The 23,806-nt window shown below is 44.0% G+C and overlaps 1 protein-coding gene across 2 annotated transcripts in view; it reads left to right on the top strand.

Annotated features, from left to right (window-relative positions):
* The window catches only part of ldlrad4b (low density lipoprotein receptor class A domain containing 4b), a 183,661-nt gene that overhangs the window by 27,525 nt on the left and 132,330 nt on the right, over positions 1–23,806 (top strand). The window contains exons 1-2 of one of the 2 annotated variants that reach the window (XM_080427227.1): positions 7,644–7,724; positions 8,220–8,393. The gene's annotated coding sequence lies outside the window, so the exon portion shown is untranslated. Of the gene's footprint in view, positions 1–7,643; positions 7,725–8,219; positions 8,394–23,806 lie in introns of those variants that run through there. The other variant, XM_080427226.1, reaches the window with a different exon arrangement.

Raw genomic sequence — 23,806 nt, 5'->3', positions numbered from 1 at the left:
GTCTAACAGTATTATGACCCTTGCCCCCGGCAACTCCACAGGCATGCAGACACACACACACACACACACACACACACACACACACACACACACACACAGCGGCAAAGGTCTTCTTTCCAGTCTAGACGTGTGAGCAGACTATTGAGAGTCAAAGAGTGACAGTGACAGAATGGGAGAGATGGATTGCAAGTGAGACGGAGATATGGTGGATTAGATGGAGGAAGGAAGAGGGAAAGCGAGATAGAACAAAGAATGAAAAAAGAGAACAAAAGCGAGGAAGTAAAACGAGAATTGAACAGTGAAGGAGAGAATTGAACAGGGAAGGAGAGCTTGTCATTGATTGGTTACAAGGTGAGCTCCGACAGCCAAGTCTGACACTCACTATTTATTGTCATGGGACACACAGGCAGGCAGGGACCAGCAACGTGCATGCTTGCGTGCGTGCGTGCGTACGTGCGTACGTGCGTGCGTGCGTGTGTGCGCGCCCGTGCGTGCACACGCGTGTGTGCGTGAACAGTATATATAGTACCTATCTTACACCGTGTCAGCAGTGGAAGGCGTACGTGTTGATGTGTATGTGTACTTGTGATGCTAACCAGAACCTTTCCACTCAACTTTGAAAGTCTAACTGCAGCTTATTACAAATGAGTTAATTCAAATTAAAACGAATGATCTTTTGATGACATTTGTTCCTATGGGTCTATGCCATTTGAGTCAGGTTCACTGGCTATTATCTTTGATGATTATGTCAGGCTTCATGTGACATTTTCAAACTGTTCGTTGTCTCTTTTTCACTGATTGCGTCTTGGCACCATCTTTTAGCTTAGTACCAATTACCTCTTAACTGAGGAATACTTGACATAAAAAAATAAATTAAAACAGTAAACAGGCTTGCTCGCACACAGTAAAATCGGCAGCGTTAATTTTACTGTCAAATGGAACCAAAATGGTCCATTTGCTTCCATGTTTGTACACTCTCAGAGTTAAATTAACACTAAGGATTTTACTGTGCAGATTGTGGATGCTATAGTAACTTTTCCCCCATCCTATGAAAAGTGCCTGGCAAAGTAAGCTGACAGATGTTGGTTTGTCATATCCTGTGGATATGCTTTAATGTGGGCACCCTATTCACATGAAGCTGACATTGGCAAAACACCAGGAGATCTTCTCCACTACTGTTTCCAGCGGCTCAACTGAGACAGTCCTTAGATGGACTCGACTGGAGACAGACAAGACTGTGTGTGTGTGTGTGTGTGTGTGTGTGTGTGTGTGTGTGTGTGTGTGTGTGTGTGTGTGTGTGTGTGTGTGTGTGTGTGGGTGTGTGTGTGTGTGTGTGTGTGTGTGTGTGGTCTATGACACGTACCGTAGCTACCGTAGGATAGGACATTAGGAAATGCTGCTCTGATGAGAAACTTGACCTTCAGAACTTGTGGAGGGGGTGTGTGTGTGTGTGTGTGTCAGTATGACAGCACAGTGTGGTATAGGACTTCCTTGTCAGATACAGGCTAAGGGTGGGAATGGACTTATAATAAGCCTGCGCAGAGGGAGGATGAGCGTGTGTGTGTGTGTGTGAGACTGTGTGTGTGTGTGTGTGTGTGTGTGTGTGTGTGTGTGTGTGTGTGTGTGTGTGTGTGTGTGTGTGTGTGTGTGTGTGTGTGTGTGTGTGTGTGTGTGTGTGTGTGTGTGTGTGTGTGTGTGTGTGTGTGTGTGTGTGTGTGTGTGTGTGTGTGTGTGTGTGTGTGGTTTTACAGCAGCTGACAGACCAGTGCTAGTCTCCTGTGGTTGCTGTCACTGGTCTCCCTCTGCAGGTCACAACACACTGCGGCTCGCCTCCTGTCTGACACATAGGTGTGGGTGTGGGTGTGGGTGCGCATGTCTGTGTGGGTCGTCAAGATTGTTAATTTCTCATGTTTGAACCTTTGCCGTTGTGATTATACTGCAGGCACGGCCGCGCGCACACACACACACACACACACACACACACACACACACACACACACACACACACACACACACACACACACACACACACACACACACACACACACACACACACACACACACACACACACACTCTGTGATCAGTTGTTCTGGTTTCAAACACTGCTCTAAACACACGCACAGTCACACACACTCTGGGGGCTGGCTGTCAGACAGACAGATAGATGGCCTACTGCTTGCTGCTAAGCCTGGCCAATCTGGGCTATAGCAGATAAAGACAACCTGTGAAGGGGTCGGACTGCGTGTGTGCATGTGTGTGTAGGTGTGTATTTGTGTGTAGGGATGCACATCTTAACTATACTGGTGTCATCCGTCCCCCCGCCATCACCACCAGATTGCTGGAAATCTTCTCCTACCGGTAGAGGATGAAATCATTAAAGTGTGAATTGTGTTTGTTTCTGTATCGCATGCAAGCACATCAGAGCTAACCTAAACGTGGACTAGTGTCTGAGACAGAACCCACCCATTATCTTTGGATAAAACCATACTGCCATCAAAAGTTGTCCTATTGTTGTCTGCTTTCGGTGTTACACAATACTCTCACTCCGGCCTATAGTGACTTCTTGGGACAAAATGTGACCAAACGTCAAAACGTTTCACTGGAAGAGGGAGGCTTCAGGCGAGCGATTCGCCGTGCTGACTGCCGAATGTTGCGCGAAGTCCGCTTCAGCCTACTCACCGCCATTCGAGTTATGACCCGATAGGGACAGAATTGTAACTCATATCCCCCCTAGTCAACATGTGCCGTCACGGGTACGTAGTACGTACCCCCTCCAGTCAAACGTCTGATGTTTGACCAAATCCGTCCCCAAGAAGTCACCTGTTTGCCGTCTTGGGAGTGAGAATGCGTTGCACTGTTGAAACATTAACCCATTCAATCCGGAAACGCATCTGTGTCATTTTAGCTATAACCATTATTTTATACATTAGGCTATTCAAAAATAGCAGATATACAAGCACCGAGTGCCGTGCTATGAGCTTGTAGATCTGCTAATTTTTTGAAAAATCATAAACATTTTTGCAAATCTTTGAATATATATATATTTTAAAGCGAACTGTTGTAACTCAAATCTTTGCTCCTGGGCATCCCTGGAACTAAATATTTTGAGATGAGGGTCCGTTTGCCAAATACATATCATTTAGTCAATCCCGGATTGAATGGGTTAAAGTAAAGTAAGTCTCGTTAAGCTTAAACACCCTAGAGTACTGGAGTTTTAATTATTCGTTTGTGTAAAATAAGTGAAATCTAAAGGGTGTCTAGAAATAGAAAGTGTTATTTTCATTCCACATATTCCAGCCTTTCTTAAAGCTTCGCAGGTTTATAATCATAATATAGCCTAAATGAGTGCAATGTATTCACTCACATGTCTGACATACAGTACCACTGATTGAGTGCAAGCTGTGCCTCCCTGAGAGAAAAACAAATATACATTTCAATTATAGAAAAGATTACCCGACCATAGAACAAAAGTACCTCATGATAGCACATATTTAATCATTTTAACCACTTAAAGGTAGGGTAAGTGATATTGTTTTGTTAAAAATAAGTGTTAAATAGCTATATTCTGATAGTACTCATTGCTATAGGAGTCTCCCTGTCTCTCTGGCTCTTTAGCAAATTGAAAATGCATTTTCAGGTTTGGATACAGCCTCTACAGACTGTGAGCATATTATGTGGGCTGCGGTAGATTGGACTGATTTTATGTTTTTCATTTTTCGTCTAGTTTTTTTTATCTTATTTATTGGTTGTGTACTTTGTCATTTGGTATGTGATATGGACCTTGAGTCTGAAATAAAGATTGAATTGAATACCAATTTGATCCACCCAGGAGAGAGAACTCATACAGGATAAACAAGTGAAATTGAAAGTGATGACACAAATGAGCAGACAACATTGAAACTGGAACACTATAAAATTGTAGCTGATAAATGGGTACTCTCTCCTGATTGGCTGAAATTTTGCAACCCATCTGAAAATGTATATTCTGTTTAGTAAAGAGCTGGAGAGACAGGGAGACCCTTGTTACTGAACAAACACTCTATAGCAATGATTACTATTAGAATATAGCGCTTAAACCTTTTAACAAAACAACGTTTTGCTTTAACCAAAAAATATTATACCTTTAGTTTAAGCCATATTTACTGTACTTTGTCGTACAACGAATATAGGCCAGTCCACTCCAATGATTCGCGATGCAACGAGTTGCAACTTGCAAACACTTGCAACCGCTTGTAACAGAATCCCAAAACTGCACGACCTGCAACGGGGCAATTCAGACTGCTGCGATTTCTCTCTGCAACGTATAGCAACGGTTTTGTTGCATCGCAAGTCATTGGTGTGGACTGGGCTTAAAACCGATCTACAAGTGTGACTTATTGTGAGCTTGTAGATCTGCTATCATTTTTTTCACATTGCTTTGAAGATTTTGCCCAAAATAGGAACGCCCGGTAGAAAGTGGTTGAACATTTGTAATGTGGAGTCCGTGTGTAGCATAAAAGAAAATCTCTTACAATTGTAAAGGCCAAAATAGACCAAACCAACCATTGTCCGACACAAGCAGCAAGGGTCAGCAGTGGTCCCTTCTACCCATTCCTACACTGTAAATGTCAAGAGTATTCATTTAACTCTTGAGTGTAAAAAGGGTAAGTTTTACTTACCTTTTGAATCTATTCTTGCGAGGTTTCTTGGAATAGGCCTGTCACAATTATTACATAATCGTCTAATCGCAATTATTTGAGATGATCGCAATTCTTTTTGCATAATCGTCATAATCGTTTCCATTGTTCACACATTTTCAAATATAAAAAAAAGCAGAAATAGCAGATCTACAAGCTTACAAGGCGTCACTTTGTGACGCCTTGTAAGCTTGTAGATCAGCTATTCCTGCTTTTTTTACATGTATAAAATGATTAAATATGTCAATAATTTCTTTGTATATTTAAGTTATTTTTCATATCTACCCTGTGCAACAGGAAAACAGAATTTTTATTTATTCATATGCTCCAATGTTCAATGTCAAACACACAATTAAATCGTAATTATTTGAGTGACAATTAATCGTCAACTTAAATGCGTAATCGTGACAGCCCTACTAGGGAAGTGGGAAACTGAAACAGGAATGAGTTGAAATACTGTACAGTAGGGTTTTCTGGCAGCTGGTACAGTACTTGGGCCCCTCGCGCTGTGGGAGACAGCATAGTATTGCCCCTTCAAGAGTAAATATTGACCTCCATCGCTACATTAACAGGTAGATTTTCAAAGAACACAAGTGTAGCATAAACCTGCATAGCCCAACGTACGCCTACGTTATGGGAATCTTTTCAAAAGAATGTAAACTAACCTGTGAGCGCTCCGTGTGTGACCTGCTGCCTACACATTGAATCTATCTGTTTGGTGAAAGTTGTTGAATGAATTGTGGTGATGTTGTATCATCCATTACCATGCGCAGGCATCTTTTAAAAGATGATTGTCGCTGTTTGATGTTTTGTAACAAATCGTATGCAAAGAAAGGGGGAGCAGCCCTGACGGCTGGTGTAGCGGTCGGGGCACTTAGGCTGCTAATGGTTCGAATCCCAATCCCATTGACTTTTGCTGCGTGTCACTCCCCATCTCTCTCTCCCAATTCCCTGTCAGTCTACTGTATACTATCTAAAGGCAGAAAAAGCCAAAAAAAGAAGAAAAAAAAAGCTGCAAAAAAAAGAAAAGAAAGGGAGAGCAATTGCTTAGGTTTTGTTTTACGAACAAGTATCCAAGTCTTCCCTTAAAGGTAAAAGTAATATTCTTTGGATAAAACAAAAGGTTTTCAAGCTAGTATAGTTCCGATAGTAATACTATTGCTATAGAGTGTTTGTTCAGTAACAGGGGTCTCCCCGTCTCTCCCTCTCTTTAGAAAATAAAATAAAATTCAGGTCGGTTTCATATTTTTCCACCCAAACCGGAGAGAGAACCCTGCAAAAAATAATTTATCACCTTGTGTTCCAGTTCCAATTTTATCTGCTCAGACAGTTACTTTTAATCACCTCCAATCCTTTTTATCCCGTATCCTGGGTTTCTCTCATATTATCTTTAAAACATAACGGTAGCATAGATCTAATTATGTGGGTGAAAAGCAGTTGCAATTGCAGTTAAATTGTAACTCGAAACAGATGGGTACATACGTGTGTCAATTTGTTTGCAGTTATTGGGGGGGGGGGGGGGGCAGGGGTGCTTGCTCATACATTTGAGGACCAGCACACAGAGCCACACATCACAAACACAAACAGGCATTTCCCTGTGCACACAGGACATAAACACTCCTATGAAGACCAGAGGAGAGGGTGGGAAGATAGCGAATACAATCTGATATGTGTGGAAGTCTTTGTTGTTCTTACTGGTCCCATTGGTGCTCTCCCGCTCGGCCCATCCTCCTCTGGTCTGCTGTGGAGTTGACATGACTCACAGTATATCGCTCTGTAATCAAACCTCACAGAGTAGTTCCCCTCTCCGGGGATGCACACATAAGCTGTACACGCATGCACGCACGCACGCACGCCCGTACACACACACACACATGCGCGCATGTAGCCATACACACACACACACACAGACATACTCACAAACAGATGCATACAAATCGTAACGTTCAACACAAAGGGCTCATTGTAGTAGTGGGTGTGTCCGTGTCATCAGGTGTGCAGGGTAGGTAAAACAACGCACGCTCACTGTGTGTGTGTGTGTGTGTGTGTGCGCGTGTGTGTGTGTGTGTGTGTGTGTGTGTGTGTGTGTGCGTCACACCCCCACAAGATACTAAAACTGAGCATTTCAATAATTGAGGAAGAACTCCCAGCATATAAAAAGTGAGCGGGGTGTAATTTAGCGGTGTAGGAGTGTCATAGTTTAGTCTTCCATCTCTGGTATGTGCTCTGCCTGCACCATACTGCACAGCTTAAGTCAGTTCAGAGGAACACCCACAAGAACGTCTCCACTGTGGTCAAAAGTTCAGCATTTCAACAGAAACCATATCAACTCAAGAGGGAGGGGTAGAGAGAGAGACACACACACACACACACACACACACACACACACACACACACACGCACGCACACACACACACACACACACACACACACACACACACACACACACACACACACACAAAGACAGAGCACATTCATGCAAAATAAACTAAATTTGCACATTCAGCCTCACCCTGTTCTCTGGTTAGCTTCAGAGAAAAAGAGAGATACTGAGTGTAGAACGAGGAAAAGAGATTAGGCAGGGAGAGAACAGTCGATAGAGTAATTTGTGTGTGTGCGTGCGTGCGTGCGTGCGTGCGTGCGTGCGTGCGTGCGTGCGTGCGTGCGTGCGTGCGTGCGTGCGTGCGTGCGTGCGTGCGTGCGTGTGTGCGTGCGTGCGTGCGTGCGTGCGTGCGTGCGAGCGAGAGAGAGGAGAAAGAGTGGGGGAGTCTGGAAGTATTCTGTCCCCTCTGGAACCTCGCTCTGTCAGGCCCTCCAACAGATGGTTCCTGTTACTGGGCCAGGCATCCACCCCCACCCCCCCCCCCCCCCCCCCACCTCTCGGCCTTAACAGCGCATTCTGTAGGCCATGTTAGAAGAGCTCAACGCCGCCACGAGAGACAGCTCATATCTTCCGTAGCCATTTTTCACCTTTCATTTCCCTCCGTTTGCATTTGCTGTGACTGACTTGGGGCATATTATTTCCCCGGTGGAAATGTCAAGCCAGGGTGAGAATGATAAGAGGAATAACTAGACAAGATACGCAGCACACTTGAATATGTCCTTTAGAAACATTGGTTTGAAACATTGAGGATGTTTCAGACCATCAGATATTGAAGCTGCCGAAATTGTTCAATCTTCTGTTCCAAATAAGAACCAAGGACGCTATATTCAGTATTGTGTTTTTCTTCTTTTTCCTCCTCTTTTTTTGTGTGTATTATAATTTCTTCTTGTACCCTGTCAGTGCATAAGATAGGATCTTGCTTGCTGTTCAAGTACTTTAAAAAAGGGAAGGGTGTCTCAGCTTGCTTTTGATTCATTATGTACAGCAGAAGTGTTTGATGAAAACGGAATCTGAATGCAGGCTTGTTCCTGGCAGCAGCCCAGATCTTCATCAACCACCTTCTGCTTTCGTTGTCCTCATCCGGGAGAGTTCAGGGGAAGAATCCACCCTAAAACCAGAAGCAGGGCTAACACATGCCATTCCTTTTGATCCCACACAGTCGAGTCATGCTGCCCCTTTGATCTCGGATGGTTCTGTCTGGATTTGTCAACATGAACGTGAATGCGTCATTGGAGCCAAAGCTTTCCTGGTGATGACTTCAAGAGACCAAACCCCGCTGCTGCTGCTGCTGCTGCTGCTGCTGCCTTGACATTGAACGGGAGACCTATTTTGTGTAAGTAAAGATTTTTGAGTGAAAATGTAAATGTAGTGTATGTCATTGTAGTCAGAATGGGGAAAAGGCCACCACATCCTGTCCATCACCCTGGGAATTGTCAACATGGTCACAATTATTTTTGTACGCATTCAAGTTGGGTTCATTTTAAACAGAACTGTCCAAGGTTCTCAGTACGATATACATAGGTGATTTAAGCCTCTGCCAACAGGGGGGAGGGGGGGCAACAATTTTATATTCACAGTATTGCCATTTGTGTCCCAGTAACAAATCTGTATGAAGTTGAAATACTTGTCTCCCTGTCTTTTTTGCGCACATCCTACAAACTGCAATTACATTTATTTAATCATTTTGATAATTAGTCGAATCTAGTGTTAAAATTAAAATGATCTGAGATCAAGCAAGCAGAGAGCAAGCATTAAAAAAAATCACACCCAGTGTGAAGTGGGCGGTGTGGTCATCACAGTGGTCATCATAGTGATGGAAGCTCACTTCCAAAAAAAATTGATTTTTTGGAAGTGCATAATCCTATTTATAGGTTATTAATGTCATCATGTGTCTCGCTAGCCAATCACAGTGCTGAATAGAGTCAGCCAATAGAGTCAGCCAATCACAGTACAGGAAAGTGGGCCAAGTGGGCCAATCACAGTGCAGGAAACTAATACTAATGAGGTGTCCCAACCCCACTTATAGGGGCGGCTACACCGCCCAAAAATAGCATAACGTTAAAACAGAGAAAAAAATTCTTAAAAAACAGGAGAAAAAAGAAAGCCTACAATAATGGATGTGATTTTATTGCATGACTTTATAAAATAAAACAATCACTTCCCCATGGCACTCAGTATGTTTGCCTTCATGAAAAATCGTTTTTCAGATAAGCCTTCGATGCTGGCCACTCAGGGGTGCAAATGTCCCCCCTGCTCCCCTTATAAAATCGCAACTGTCAACAACAATATACATGTGTACTGTAGTAGTGATTGTGAATTCAGGTAGATTTCCTCCCCTTAGCATTCCTGTGGTTTCTGTCTACTCATTGGGGGCGTTTCATTAAACAGCCCACTCATCAGCTCTTCTGACTCTGTTTGAAACACAAAGGCTAGAAACTGTATGCTCAGCTCCAGAGAACCGCAGAGTAGAATAGCGGCCCCCCCCACCCTCCAACCACCCACCCACCATAGCTAATCAGTCTCATTCTTCTATGCAGAATCCCTCCTTTGGGCTGCGTGCCACGTCTTCTCCCCCTTACCAATGAATCTCATTGTTAACGCTCACCTGGGAGAGTGCATGGATGAAAAGCCAGGCGTGCATGTCTGCCTTACCAGACAAAAGGACCCTCTCTGGGTGCAGCGGGACTGATGTGTGGCACCAAAAAACATCCCGAGATCTGAATAACGTCTGAAATGTTCAGCTTTAGGGCTTTCTGTGTGATATTTGTCGCCATAACATCACGGGACAAAATATACTCTACACACCATGGGTAAATTCTTCGATCGTGAATGGTAATCTCTAGTCCTGGGTGGAACAAGATTGTGGCACTGTCAGAACTTTGCCCTTTTCTTATATTTTTTCAATTCAAACTTTATTCCAGACACTCAGGGGGTCCATATTACATATAGATAAGAAGACATACAAATATAAAAAAGTAAAAAAATGTAATAAATAAAAACACATCATACATAACAAGAACATACTATTACATAAAAATCACAGTATCACAATTTGTGTGGGGTGGGTGCTAAATGCACCATATGATGTGCAGCCACCTAGGCAGCCTATGATGTGCCACTGGTGAATAGGGCTGCAACTATCGATTATAAAACAATTATTCTATAGATTATTTATGATTAATCAAATTAACTTGCAGCATGTTATGTATCATTTATATAAATTCAACAAAGTGACGTGAAAAAGTGTGAATATATTTTTTCTAAATCAATTAGTCAGAATAGCCACTTTAAAGCCCAATTGTATTCTTCACCGTACCGTGGTGTAGAAAATACAGAGTGAGATTATAATTTTTTTCAACAACTTTTGAAAATATTTACGAAGCTCTCCAGGGCTCTTTAATCCTCCTCGTTGTCAAACGTGATCAGCTGACAATGGAGTCACCAGAGAACTTCTGTAGGTGGCATGTATCCGAGTTGAAGTGAAGTTAAAGGGTGAACAGGAAGGGTGACAGCACCACGGCTCCTTGGGGAGTGCCAGTTCTTTTCATATTCTTAGTGTTTGGTGATGTAGTACATCCACCAGGACTTTCCCTCCCCAAAATGAATGACCTTAATCAACTTATGGGTGATCATGTCACCTATCCCCCATTCAGAATAACCTAATTTGTCTTTTTCAGAGAGAAGAAATCTCATTTGCAATAAAACTGTGCTAGATATTGCCATACAACCACTGGCTATTTGTTTAATAGCATCCTAGGCAATGAAGTAACAGAATATTTGCATAAAAAAAACATGTTGGTACCTAATTGTTGGTCACTGCCGAAGGCTGCTTCTTCTTACTGTAGGTCATTACAGATGGATTTTTGAAAATAATTTGGAAGCAGTGTAGGAGGACTGGAGCATGCAGAATTAAGACTTGCATTGGAGCTACTGTGATCCAGAGTGCCTTAGAGGGAGCCAGTATTGAGATAAAGGTAGAGGAAGTCCAGCTGATTGCTGTCATTGGTTGTGCATTGATCAGTACTTCCTTTGTCCAGTCAGTCACATAGCCTGGTTTAATGTTGCATGATATTGGTTTAAAAAGAAAAAAAAAACATTGTGATGTGTAACTATTAACTAAGTGTACTCTTGAATATTGTTGTTGTTGTAAGATTAGAGGCATTAATGGAAACAGCTGGAAGGTAGAATAATAATGCATGATGATTGAATGATGAAATATATTTTTGTTTGACTGGTAACTTGATTTGTAGGTCAGGAATTCTGTTCCAGCATACCTTGCACAGAGTACCGTCTCAAACAAACCGTCTGCTAAATGCCTAAATTGTACACCTTTTCAAACCACAATTTAAAAACTGCAGTAGCGTAGATCACTGTCTGTGATTTGGAAATAGTTTGTTGAGCATCATATTCTGTAGATCACATAGACAACGGCATGAGATATTTCACCATAAGGTACTGAGTACATGTAGATATTGGGATTTCCTCACCAGTTAAAAGTTTATGCCGGAAATCTGTGGTGGACAGAGTTTTGAAAGTAACCTTCGAAACTCCCTGCATGAGTTCTTGAAAGCTCCTAAAGAGTACACACACAACACACACACACACACACACACACACACACACACACACACACACACACACACACACACACACACACACACACACACACACACACACACACACACACACACACACACACACACACACACACACACACACACACACACACACACACTCATCCTGACAGTGTGTCTGTTTTCTACCCAGCCCACGTTCTCCTGTGCTGCAGATCTGCCTGCCTGACAACTCTGATAACACCGGGCTGCTAAACCTAGAGCAGCACAAGTCATTTCACTACTCCACTACACACAGAGGATTACTGTGTGTGCGTGGGTGTGCGTGTGCGTGCACACACATATACTACGTGTACGTGTTAGAATCACAGGAGTGTGTGCATCAATGTTTCAAAGTCATGCATGCGTGTGTGCCTGTACTGTATGTCCACTCTTGCACGCACCAGTGGGTGGATGTGTGGTGTGGGTGTGTGGGTGTGTGCGACTGTGCGTGTGTGCGTGTGCGTGTGCGTGTGCGTGTGCGTGTGTGTGTGTGTGTGCGCGCGCGGGCGCTTGCTTTATGATGACATTGACGGGCAAAAGCCCTCTCTGCTCTCCCTTCCTTTACTGCCACTATCAGATCCCACACTTTAACCTGCCTGGCGTTATTACATACAATTTATAGAAGCCTCTGTTACAGTAGTAACCCTCTCTGTCCTCCACCCCTTATCGTTATCTTTCTTAAAGATGATTTATTCCCGAGGAAGTGCAGATCTGCCGTGCCGAGGTGGCAAGACGGCTCTGAACGACTAGTTCTCCTCCGTCACCACTCGTTATCTTTTTTTTCTTCTCTTTTCTTTTTCCCCTTCCCACAAACAACAAAAAAAAGGGGTGATTTATTCACAAGACGCCAAGCTTGTTCTGAACGCCACCTTGACAGAGAGGAGTCGAGCTGCAGCACGGCCGCTGCTGGCAGCTGATTTGAGACGCGCTCCCGCTCTGAGCTCAACTCCTTGGTATGCACGCCAAAGATAAAGCTGACGAGAGAGAGGAGGCGAGAGAGAGAGAAAGGGAGGTGAGGAGGAGGCGGAGGAAAAGGAAGAGAGGAAGAAGTTTCCAGAGGAGACACCAGGGGGTGGGGGTGGTGGAACGAGAATTGCAGGCTGGGAAGAAGCTAAGGGAGGAGGAGAAGAAAAGGAGGAATTGGGCAAAGCGAGGAGAGGGGAGGAAAACAGCAGAGTGATTGGGGTACAATATGGGAAGTGAGGATTGCAAAGAGAGATAAGGAGAAATGAGAAGTTAGGAGGGGACAGATGAAGACAGGAGAGGCGAGATAAAGAAGAGAAGAGAGAGGAGAAAAAATAATCTGAAGCCCAAAAAGTGCTGAAGGAGCATGAGAGAAATTTCTATGCTGGGTCTTACTGCCTGACCTTCTTCTGTATTGCATTAACTCATATTGAGTGTTTGATTGATTGATAGTCAGATAACATAAATGAGGGGGACGGCCCTCAGAGATGAGACAGACAGACAGACAGACAGACAGACAGACAGACAGACAGACAGACAGACAGACAGACAGACAGACAGACAGACAGACAGACAGACAGACAGACAGATGGATCAGTTGGCTGACACAATATGTGACAGGGTGACAGACAGACAGATGGGGACATTTATTGATTGAGAGAGACTTCATTTGAATTCACCCTATCAGCATGGAACCAAACTTGGTATAGTGGATCAAAGGCGCAGACGCAGGCCTGAGGCTATTCTACACATTCATCCTTTTGAATGGATGTTTCCCTATATTTCTTTCTTCCTTTCTTCCTTCTTTCAGTGGCTCAGGAGATAGAGCGGCCGTCTTGGAATCGGATGGTTCCCGGTTTTGATCCCCGGCTCCTCTGTGTGTCAAAGTGTACTTGGCCTGGGCCGCTGGCGTAGCGGTCCAGGCACCTTGGCTCGATGTAGCCTGACAGCGCGGGTTCGAGTCCCGATCCCGACGGCCTTTGCTGCATGTCACTCCCCATCTCTCTCCCCATTTCCTGTCAGCCTACTGTCCTATTCATAAAGGCATAAAAGCCCAAAAAATTATTTAAAAATAAAAAAAAGTGTACTTGAGCAAGACACTGAACCCCTGCCTTGCTATGGTTTCCTGCGCCTTTGGTGTGTGAATGGGTGAATGTGAAATACTGTACATTGTAAAGCTTTTCGGAGAAAAGGCAATCCATTTACTATTTATCATTCTTTCTTCAAAGACAACTTGGTGTAGTCATGGACTCAGACCTGAATTTCAAAAGCCTAATTAACACAATTAAAGTCAGCCGCCTTCTATCACCTTAAGAGTATATCAAGGATTAAAGGACTTACAGTATGTCTCAGCAGGATTCGGAAAAGCTACTACAACATTAACAGTGTCTTTACAGGGCTCCCCAAAGACATTGATCAGACAGGCAGTTGAGTCCCTGCACTGAATAGTTTAGGGATTTTCTGCTACATTATGAACCAATCCATAGCTTTCTGTATCCAGAGTCAAAACTAATGCCGTCATTTCATTTGCTAAGCCTGGCTCGACACTCCACGACATTACTTTACTCGGTTTGCTTTGCATTTCCACTGTTCTCTGACTGTACAGGGCCCCCCATCTTTAGTACCCCCCCCTCCCCCTTAGGTGGAAGTGATGCCCTCTCCGCAACCTCCTGTCTGCTCCATGTAAACTCTGCTGAGCTAACGCTAATGCTATCTGGAAACAATCTACGTTTTCAGCTATACAGCCCATCAAAAAACGTTTCTGATTATAACATGCAGTTGCTAAACATTGATTACTTTCTCATTTACTTATCTAGTTTCAACATTTCCGAATAGTTGAATGCCCTAGGCCAGTGGTTCTCAACCAGTGGTCCTTGAGGGGGTTCCAGGTGGTCCGCAGCTATGTGATGGAGAGTTGGTAACCAAATAGACCCTTATTAGATTATTACCTTTTGAGTTAAGAGTTAAAAGAGTTAAATTAACATCTGCATTACTTAATTTACAAGAAGTAACACAATTTGATCAACGTTTGCCTGTTATATCTCTCCTAATTGTACACAAAATATTCTTACGTTTTGGGTCTGAGAGGCTAAATCTCATCATACGGTGGTCCGTGGCTCAAATGCAGAATAAATAATGGACCTTGATATGAAAAGGGTTGAAAACCACTGCCCGAGGCTATGGGTCTGACACCAAGTGACTGAAAACTAAATAAATTCCAAGAAAGTGTTCCATTTATTGATAAAAAACACAGTGACATTTATGTTCTCGTTTAATGTCAGAGTGAACATGGTCAAAATAAATATAATAACAAACTAGCTCTGTGACTGTGAGAAACAGGACCCCTGAACCCAGATACAAAAAACTAAAACAAATCAAAAGTCACTAAACCTAATTCCCTAAACTAAACAAAAGCAATCACGGTCGACAACGAAACTGGCCGCTCACCCCCTACTGCTCTGTGCAATATTTATGAGTGCAATGGATTATACAATTCAAAATGGAAAGAAGGCGGAAGAGTTGGATGCTATAAGGGTACATTTGGTTAAATCTGTACACTCTCAGAGGAAACACAGAAAACACAGTGCAATCTATTCTAACCCATTTCTACACCGGCAATTACACACAGGAGACATCCTCACTGAGAAGATACAGTATTCGCGACTCTTTAAAAAAAAACGTGTATACTTTATTGCAGGTTCGTACAATACATGTAATTCATTTCATCCATAATATCTTTTTCTTCACTTTTACACATTTTTATAGATTTTTTAAATACAAAAGAAGAAGAAGGGGGGAAATAAAAGAAAGTACAATTAAGAGAAGAAAAGGGGATAGGGATAGCTTTCCTGTAGAACTCCTAAATCTACTTTTACACTTCATGTATTTCTGAGACCCATTTACTCCAGTTTATTTTAAATTCATCTTCACGGTTTCTCATTTTGTAAGTCATTCTTTTCATCTCTTTAGTCTCTTCAACTGTTATTACAACTATATTATTTGCGACTCTTGAGTTGTCTGTCCATCCATCCATCCATCCATCTGTCTGTGCTTCGCTATTGAACATTTTCTGACCAATCAGTAGTCAGAAGTGTTTCACATCACCATGTGGTTGCGTCTCAGCCTTGCTGGCTTATATAGAAAATAACAGATGGTCTGGGCCGCGGCGTGGCAGTCCAGGCACGGCACCTCAGAATCAGAATCAGAATCAGAATCAGTTTTATTGTCACATCACGGGTTTACAAGGTAAAAAAGTGGGTGAAATTCGTTTTTGTACATCGTTCCCATCGCAACGTTAGTTTCCATAGAAAGAAGAGGGGGGGGGGGAGAAGAAGAGGGGGTGGGGGGCAAGTGGGAAGGAGATCAAAACAAGAGAGCAACAGAAGGCCAGACAAGTTATCTACATATTTACAAAGTACCTGAGATAATAAAAAACTAAGGTGCCTGAGCATAGCAGCAATGTATGTATACTGTGCATGTTATACTTATACTGTGCATGATATACATATGGACGTTAAGGTGCTTAGAGGAAAAGAGCACAATAAAAAAAGACAAAGACACCTCAGGCTGCAATGCCAGCGTGTCGCGAGTTCGAATCCCGATCCCGACGACCTTTGCCGCGTGTCACTCCCCATCTCTCTCCCCATTTCCTGTCAGTCTACTGTCCTATCATTAAAGGCATAAAAGCCCCAAAACAAATATTTAAAAAAAAGGAAATAAGCAGATTTATGTTTATTCTTATCTTCTATTGTCTTATCTTTTTAATAGTTATTTTTCATTTTAATTCAAAAGTCCTTCTTTAATGTGATTCTTAAGCACTTTTGTCTTGATGTGGTTAGTTTTGTGTAAAGCATTTTGAATTGCCTTAATGTGCCATACAGATAAACTTGCCTTTCTTTCTTTCTTTCTTTCTTTCTTTCTTTCTTTCTTTCTTTCTTTCTTTCTTTCTTTCTTTCTTCCTTCCATCCTTCCTTTTTTCCTTCCTTTTTTCCTTCCTTTTTCCTTCCTTCCTTCCTTCCTTCCTTCCGTCCGTCCGTCCGTCCGTCCGTCCGTCCGTCCGTCCGTCCGTCCGTCCGTCCGTCCGTCCTTCCTTCCTTCCTTCCTTCCTTCCTTCCTTCCTTCCGTCCTTCCTTCCTTCCTTCCTTCCTTCCTTCCTTCCTTCCTTCCTTCCTTCATCAGTCACATGTGCTGGGATTTCAAACAGAATCCAGTAAGTCTGTTTCTAGACATTCCATCATGCATGGTTGTAGACCCTGTGCTCTTAGATCCACTGCTGTGCGTCAACATATGGTTTCATACACACACACACACACACACACACACACACACACACACACACACACACACACACACACACACACACACACACACACACACACACACACACACACACACACACACACACACACACACACACACACACACACACACACACACACACACACACCACATCACACACTCCGAAAAGGTCAGGTGGACCCTGATGCTTTATTATGCTTCACCAGTGTTGCGGAGGTGAGGAACACACTCATAAACACACACACACACACACACACACACACACACACACACACACACACACACACACACACCCCCACACACACACACACACACACACACACACACACACACACACACACACACACACACACACACACACACACACACACACACACACACACACACACACACACACACACACACACACACACACACAAACTCGCTGGTCTTCAGTGAAGTGAACTTGAAACTTAAGTGAGACACAGTGGCCCCTTTGAAGAGACTCGTTTGAAGTTCTCAGATCCGAGATAACGGAGAGAGAGAGAGAGAGAGAGGGAGAGAGAGGAGAGACATGCAGAGAAAGAAACAGAGAGGCGGGGAGGGATGAAATGAGAGAGAAAGAGAGAAGACGACGGGTTAGCGAGGGGAGGTTAAAGGAGTGGCCAGGTCAACGTTTTTCGTTTGAATGTGGGAGCGAGGGGAGATGGCACCTCCTCCACTGGGCCTGGGTGGCTGGCACAGCACCAGACCCCTAGGCTGCTGCTGCTGCTGCTGCTGCTGCTCAGGGTGGAGGACTGCAGTGGTGTTTTGGGGGCTTTTTTTTCAGTACTATATACTCTTCACTCTAAGTTGGAACCTTTTATCTTGGGTGTAGGGGAGAGATGAGTTAACCCATTCAATCCGGGAACGCATCTCTGTCATTTCAGATGTCTTTGGCTATTCAGAAATAGCAGATATACGAGCTCATGAGCTTGTAGATCTGAACATTTGTAAAATATTTTGTTCCAGGGACCTCCAGAAGCAAACATTTGAGGTAAAATGTTATATGTATTCAAAGATTTGCACAAACGTTCAAGATTTTTCAAAAAATAGCAGATCTACAAGCTCATAGCGCGGCACTCTCTGCCGCACTATGAGCTTGCAGATCTGCTATTTTTGAATAGCCCAAAGTATAAAATAATGGTTATAGCTCAGATCTAAAATGACGCAGATGCGTTCCCGAATTGAATGGGTTAAATGGACGGGGCTGAACGATATAATTATAAATGATCTTTAACAGTACGGCACAGAGTCTTCCCAGGAGGAGTTAAGGGAAGGTGAATAATAATCAGTCAGATAACCCTCCATTCCCCTTTATCTGCACCCTCTGTTCTCTTTTCCTCTCTCTCTCTCTCTCTCTCCCGTGTCCCCGCGCATCTGTGTCCCTCGCTTTCCCCCAAACTCCATGCCACCTCTCTCTCTCTCTCTCTCTCTCTCTGTCTCTCTCTCTCTCTCCCACCCTCCACTGCACTTGGCCGACACCCCACCTGTTTTCTGTTGGCATGCAAGTGGGCACAGGCTCCCAGCGCCACAGGAGCTCCCATCTCCCCTTCCACAGAGAGAGAGGAGGGAGGCCGGGATGAAAGGTTTCATCTCAGTCGATCAGTTGTTTTTTGGTTGTTTTTGGAAGGAGTGTTTTCACCTTGTGGGGTGTATTGACTCGCCCAGGCAGGAGGAAATAGCCAAGCAGGACGGAATTTGAAGTAATGGTTGAAAGACCAGCAGCAGAGTGGAAATAAAAGCATTTTTCTTTTTCTGCTTTAGACTGCAAAGAAAAAATAAAGCATCGCTTTAAAACAATAAGTGGGAAAAGGGGGGGGGGGGGGGGGGGGTTCGACAGAGTTAAAGACATTTCCGATTCCTTGGGGGGGGGGTTCCAAATGGACCCGTACAGGTCTGTAACTTTGAGAGTGTACAAATGCAACCAAATGGACCCATAAGGGTCCATTTGGTTGCATTTGTACACTCTCAGAGTTATGGCCTGGCCCTTTTACATATTCACTGCCACTGACATATTGGTCGGCTCTGCAGTGCGACGTAGCGGCCCGAACCTCTTGTACATATACATACATATGCAGTATATAAACCTGCTTCTCAATTAATCAATTAAGCTACACGAGCAACATTAAGTTTGTTATTGGTTCTGAATATCGGTTTCGATATATTTTCGGTGAATTGCCCAGCCCTACTGACCGAGCTGCGTTGGCCGAACGATCAGTCCAGAATGTGCTGTGTAGCTGTGGGGGTAGCATGTCTCTTGAGTGCTTTTCTAGTTTGCATAGTGTTCTTGTAGGTTTAGCCAAAGGCTGTATTTGATCAGCTGTAGCCTAATAAATCAGGAGAGTTTTATCTTTGTACTTTTAATCGATACACAATTAAAACAAATGTCCAAGGTGACTTTCATTTCATGTACTGTAGACATCGTTTACACACACACATACAGTTCAAATAGGATGTCATGGGATGTAGGTAGCCTAATGGACATACTCACACTCGCGTGCACAAATACACGCACGTACGCACGCACGCACACACACACCCCTCTGAGGCAAAGCTATTTTTCACTCAGCCCACTCAGGCATAGAACAGTTAACAGACACTGTGTGTGTGTGTGTGTGTGTGTGTGTGTGTGTGTGTGTGTGTGTGTGTGTGTGTGTGTGTGTGTGTGTGTGTGTGTGTGTGTGTGTGTGTGTGTGTGTGTGTGTGTGTGTGTGTGTGTGTGTGTGTGTGTGTGTGTATGTTTGTGTTTGCGCAGGTGTGTGGGTGTTTGTGTTTGTAGGTGGTTGTATTGGCTGCTGGTCGACATTGTGTCATTTAGCAGAATTCACTATTGGACACCCCTCCGAAGTGCACAAGCACACACACACGCACACGCACACACACACACACACACACACACACACACACACACACACACACACACACAGAGGAGGGTCATTGGCAGGGCAGAATCACTGAGTGATGCAGTGTGAAAGAGCACCTCCTCTCCTTTCTCCCTCAGCTCCTGTCTTCACCCCCTCGCCTTCCCACGCACGCACACACGCACGCACGCACGCACGCACGCACGCACGCACGCACGCACGCACGCACGCACGCACGCACACACACACACACACACACACACACACACACACACACACACACACACACACACACACACACACACACACACACACACACACACACACACACACACACACCTTTCTCAACCTCTCCCTCCTCCACTGTCCCCCTCCCTCTTCCGTCAATCTTCCTCACCTGTGCCAGATGTATCCAGCTAAGTAAGTGCAGTGTTTTTAGTGTGCATGTGTGTGTGTGCGTGTGTGAAAGAGAGAGAGATGGGTGCATGGAGAAATAAATGCATGGTGCTCAATCTGCGCGTGAGAGAGAGAGAGAGAGAGAGAGAGAGAGAGAGAGAGAGAGAGAGAGAGAGAGAGAGAGAGAGAGAGAGAGAGAGAGAGCGAGAGCGAGAGAGAGAGCATGGTTGTATGTACAGTATGTATTATGTTATTTATGTATATATTATGTACTGTATTTATGTATATGTGGACACATAGTTGAATGGGTTGGGTGGATGCATGCATGGTTGGATGGATGTATGTGGATTTATGGTTGGATGGATTGGGTGAAATGCATGGTTGGGTGTAGTAGGGTTGTGTCGATGGATGATGTCATCGTCCATTGACGATGATGGATCGCCATCAACACTGGCTGAGATGATCGGGATTGTTTACACAGAACAAGACTTTTTAAACATGTCGGCTGTCAAAAATACTTTTAAATGAAATTAAAATGATTTGAACCATACAGTGAGACACCATCACCAATGTGTTACAGTACATGTATGTAACACATACAGTACATACATTATAACTATGGAGCAAGTAGTAAGTAAGTAAGTAGGTCGGAGAGGCTCATTGTCAGTATCGGCCGAGAACGCAGGAGTCTACAGTATGCCCGTTTCAATGCGCTTTCAATGGAGATGGATTTCTGAGGTGGAGCGCAACACCTACCATCAGCTCCCAGTACTTACAGCCCTCAGAGGGGGGCTGTAGACAATTCAGAAAGTGACATCATCGAAGCAGGCTTTCTCTTCTTGGAAAGTTAGCCTGCTTATAATAGAAGACATTGTTCACACATTAATAAAGAAATAACATTTAAAAAAATGTTTGAAATGACCAAAATGCCTACTGATGATGGTTGGCTTGTTTCTGAACTGTCCACAGCCCGCCTCTGAGACATAGACCGAGTAAAACAATAGGTATCATATTAGAATGAGCATTGGTTCTATTATATATTATTATATTATATATGAAGATGAGGTTGAAAATGGGTGAAGTGGTCATATAAGCTGCAGATCTGTCTGCAAGTTATTCCAAGCTGCAAGCAGGGGCAGCGCACATGAAAGCTTGTTCGCCATGTTCAGTTCGATACTGGATTTGGGTGAAAGATACCCCACGAAGGTAGGATGGAAGCAAACCAAGGATGACGTACCAATGACTGAGTCTGCGCAAAGCCAGTGAAGACCACCCAACTCTGTCATATAAGGTGCAATAGTGAGTGGGAAAGTTGCAGCCTGTGACAAACCTCAGGGCGCTGTTGTACAAAGTATCTCTAAACAGTGCAAGTTATTTGGCAGAGGCATGCATGTAAATCAGATCACCATAATCCAGTAAGGGGAAGGAATGTAGCCTCAACCAGTTTTTTCTCGGCGACAAAGGAAAAGCACGATTTATTTCTAAAATCATATCCTAGTGTGTGAGCTCCTTTACTAAGTTTTCAATGTGACATTCAGGTGTTAAATTATCGTCAATGAAATTACCTTAAGTACTTGTATTGTGACACTAATTCAATTTGACCGCCCTGCAAGGTAGTAGTTAAGCATTGAGATGGCTGAAGCCTGGATAAGGAGCTGGGCAGAATCCTGAGTTTGATCCTTCGCATATTGTAAAGTGTAAACCTACTACAGGATAAAGTGACCGCTGCAATGTGTGGCCTTGAAGTACAGCTGTCCAGGACAACACCCAGGTTCTTGGCAGTTGGAACAGAAGCCACCCGGGAGTTGTTGATGGAAATGGTGCCATTCTGCATTGGGCAGGACTTACCTGGGAAGAGAAGAAGCTCAGTCTTGTCTGCGTTGAGCTTGAGGTGGTGGGAAGACATCCACTGTGAAATGTCAGTCAGGCATGCAGCGATCCGCTCTTCAACCTTGAGTGGCAGAGGGAAGGAAGGAGAAAAACAGTTGAGTGTCATCAGCATAACAGTGATAGGAAAGCTTGTCAGCAGAGCCGACAGAGCCAGAGCAGAGATTTGGTGTAGAGGGAGAAAAGGAGGGGGCCAAGTACAGACGCCTGGGGAACTGTGGTCAAGAGTGTACGGGGGGATGAGAAGAGAAATAAAGGAAGGGAAAGAATAGAAGACAGACACACACACACACACACACACACACACACACACACACACACACACACACACACACACACACACACACACACACACACACACACACACACACACACACACACACACACACACACACAGAAAGGTGTGTCAATTAAACAAATGCACCTTTTGGCCTGTAGGCACCTATAGACTCCAAAGTAGCCTCACAGTGCGTCGCGGGTTCGAGTCCCAATCCCGACGGCCTTTACTGCATGTCACTCCCCATTTCCTGTCAGACTACTATCCTATCAATAAAGGCATAAAAAAACCCAAAAAATAAAATCCACCTCTTCTCCTCCATTTAACTTCTTCTCTCTCCCCTCCTCCCCTCCTTCATAAATGTTAACTGGCTACACACGCACAAACAAATAACAGCCAGACTGTGTGTGTGTGTGTGTGTGTGTGTGTGTGTGTGTGTGTGTGTGTGTGTGTGCGTGTGTGCGTGTGTGCGTGTGTGCGTGTGCGCGTGTGCGCGTGCGTGCGTGCGTGCGTGCAGCTTTACAGAGTCCATCGAGTGTAATGATTGCAATAAATTCCCTCCTGGACTCTTCTCTCAGCATCCTCTCCTCCCTTCTCTCCTTCCATCAAAACCCCCCCCCTCCCCCCTTGTCTCGCTCCCGCCCTCAATGATTTTCTGCATGATGTGTCTGGCTAGACACCCCTCTCCTCTCGTTTGGTCTGGTCTTGTCTCGTCTCTCCTATCCTCAACTCTCGTCTCGTCTCGTCTCGTCTCGTCTCGTCTCGTCTCTTCTTTCCTCTTCTCTTCTCTCCACTCCTCCGTTACCCTCCCCTGAAATAAAAGAATGAATCCCAGCTGTAGCTATCATCCCTATTTTGGGAATGTCTTTATATTGTCAAAAACTGTCCAAAAGGGTTCAAAGTCAAACATAATAGGGAAAATGGTCGATGCGATGTGATATATGTGATATATTGTGAGCTGGTAGAACTTGTAGATTCATCGACAAAGTACAGGGCTTAAGTGGTTAACAGCGTACAGATGTGTTAATAATACAGATGTGCGCTGGAAGCTGACGTATCCATGTTGACTGTTCATCCATAGACTTCTCAAGATGGCGGTAAATAAAGACCTGCTGTTTCAGAGAATTTCCTCCAGAGAAATATATAATTTATCAAAATGTCAGCGCTCTGATGAATGTAATGGTTCCCTCAGAGCTTTATTTTCTTTCTTCCCAAACAGTCTGCCGACGACTCTGTTTTCTCCCATTTGAAGGTGTGATGTCAGCAGGTGGGCTGCCACTCTCTCTCAATTCAATTCCCTCTTCCTTCCTCTTTGTCTTGCTTCTCCTCCCTTTCTATACTTCCATTTGCTCATTTCTCTTTCTCTCATCTCTCTCTATCCTTCTCTCTATAATTCCATGGTTATTTTACAGGCCTTACTACCATA

This window comes from Gymnoscopelus braueri (assembly GCF_963280865.1).
Source record: "Gymnoscopelus braueri genome assembly, chromosome: 4".
Classification (NCBI taxonomy): domain Eukaryota; kingdom Metazoa; phylum Chordata; class Actinopteri; order Myctophiformes; family Myctophidae; genus Gymnoscopelus; species Gymnoscopelus braueri.
The sequence above is the reverse complement of the archived record's forward strand: the minus strand, read 5'-3'. Positions and strand labels throughout refer to the sequence as shown.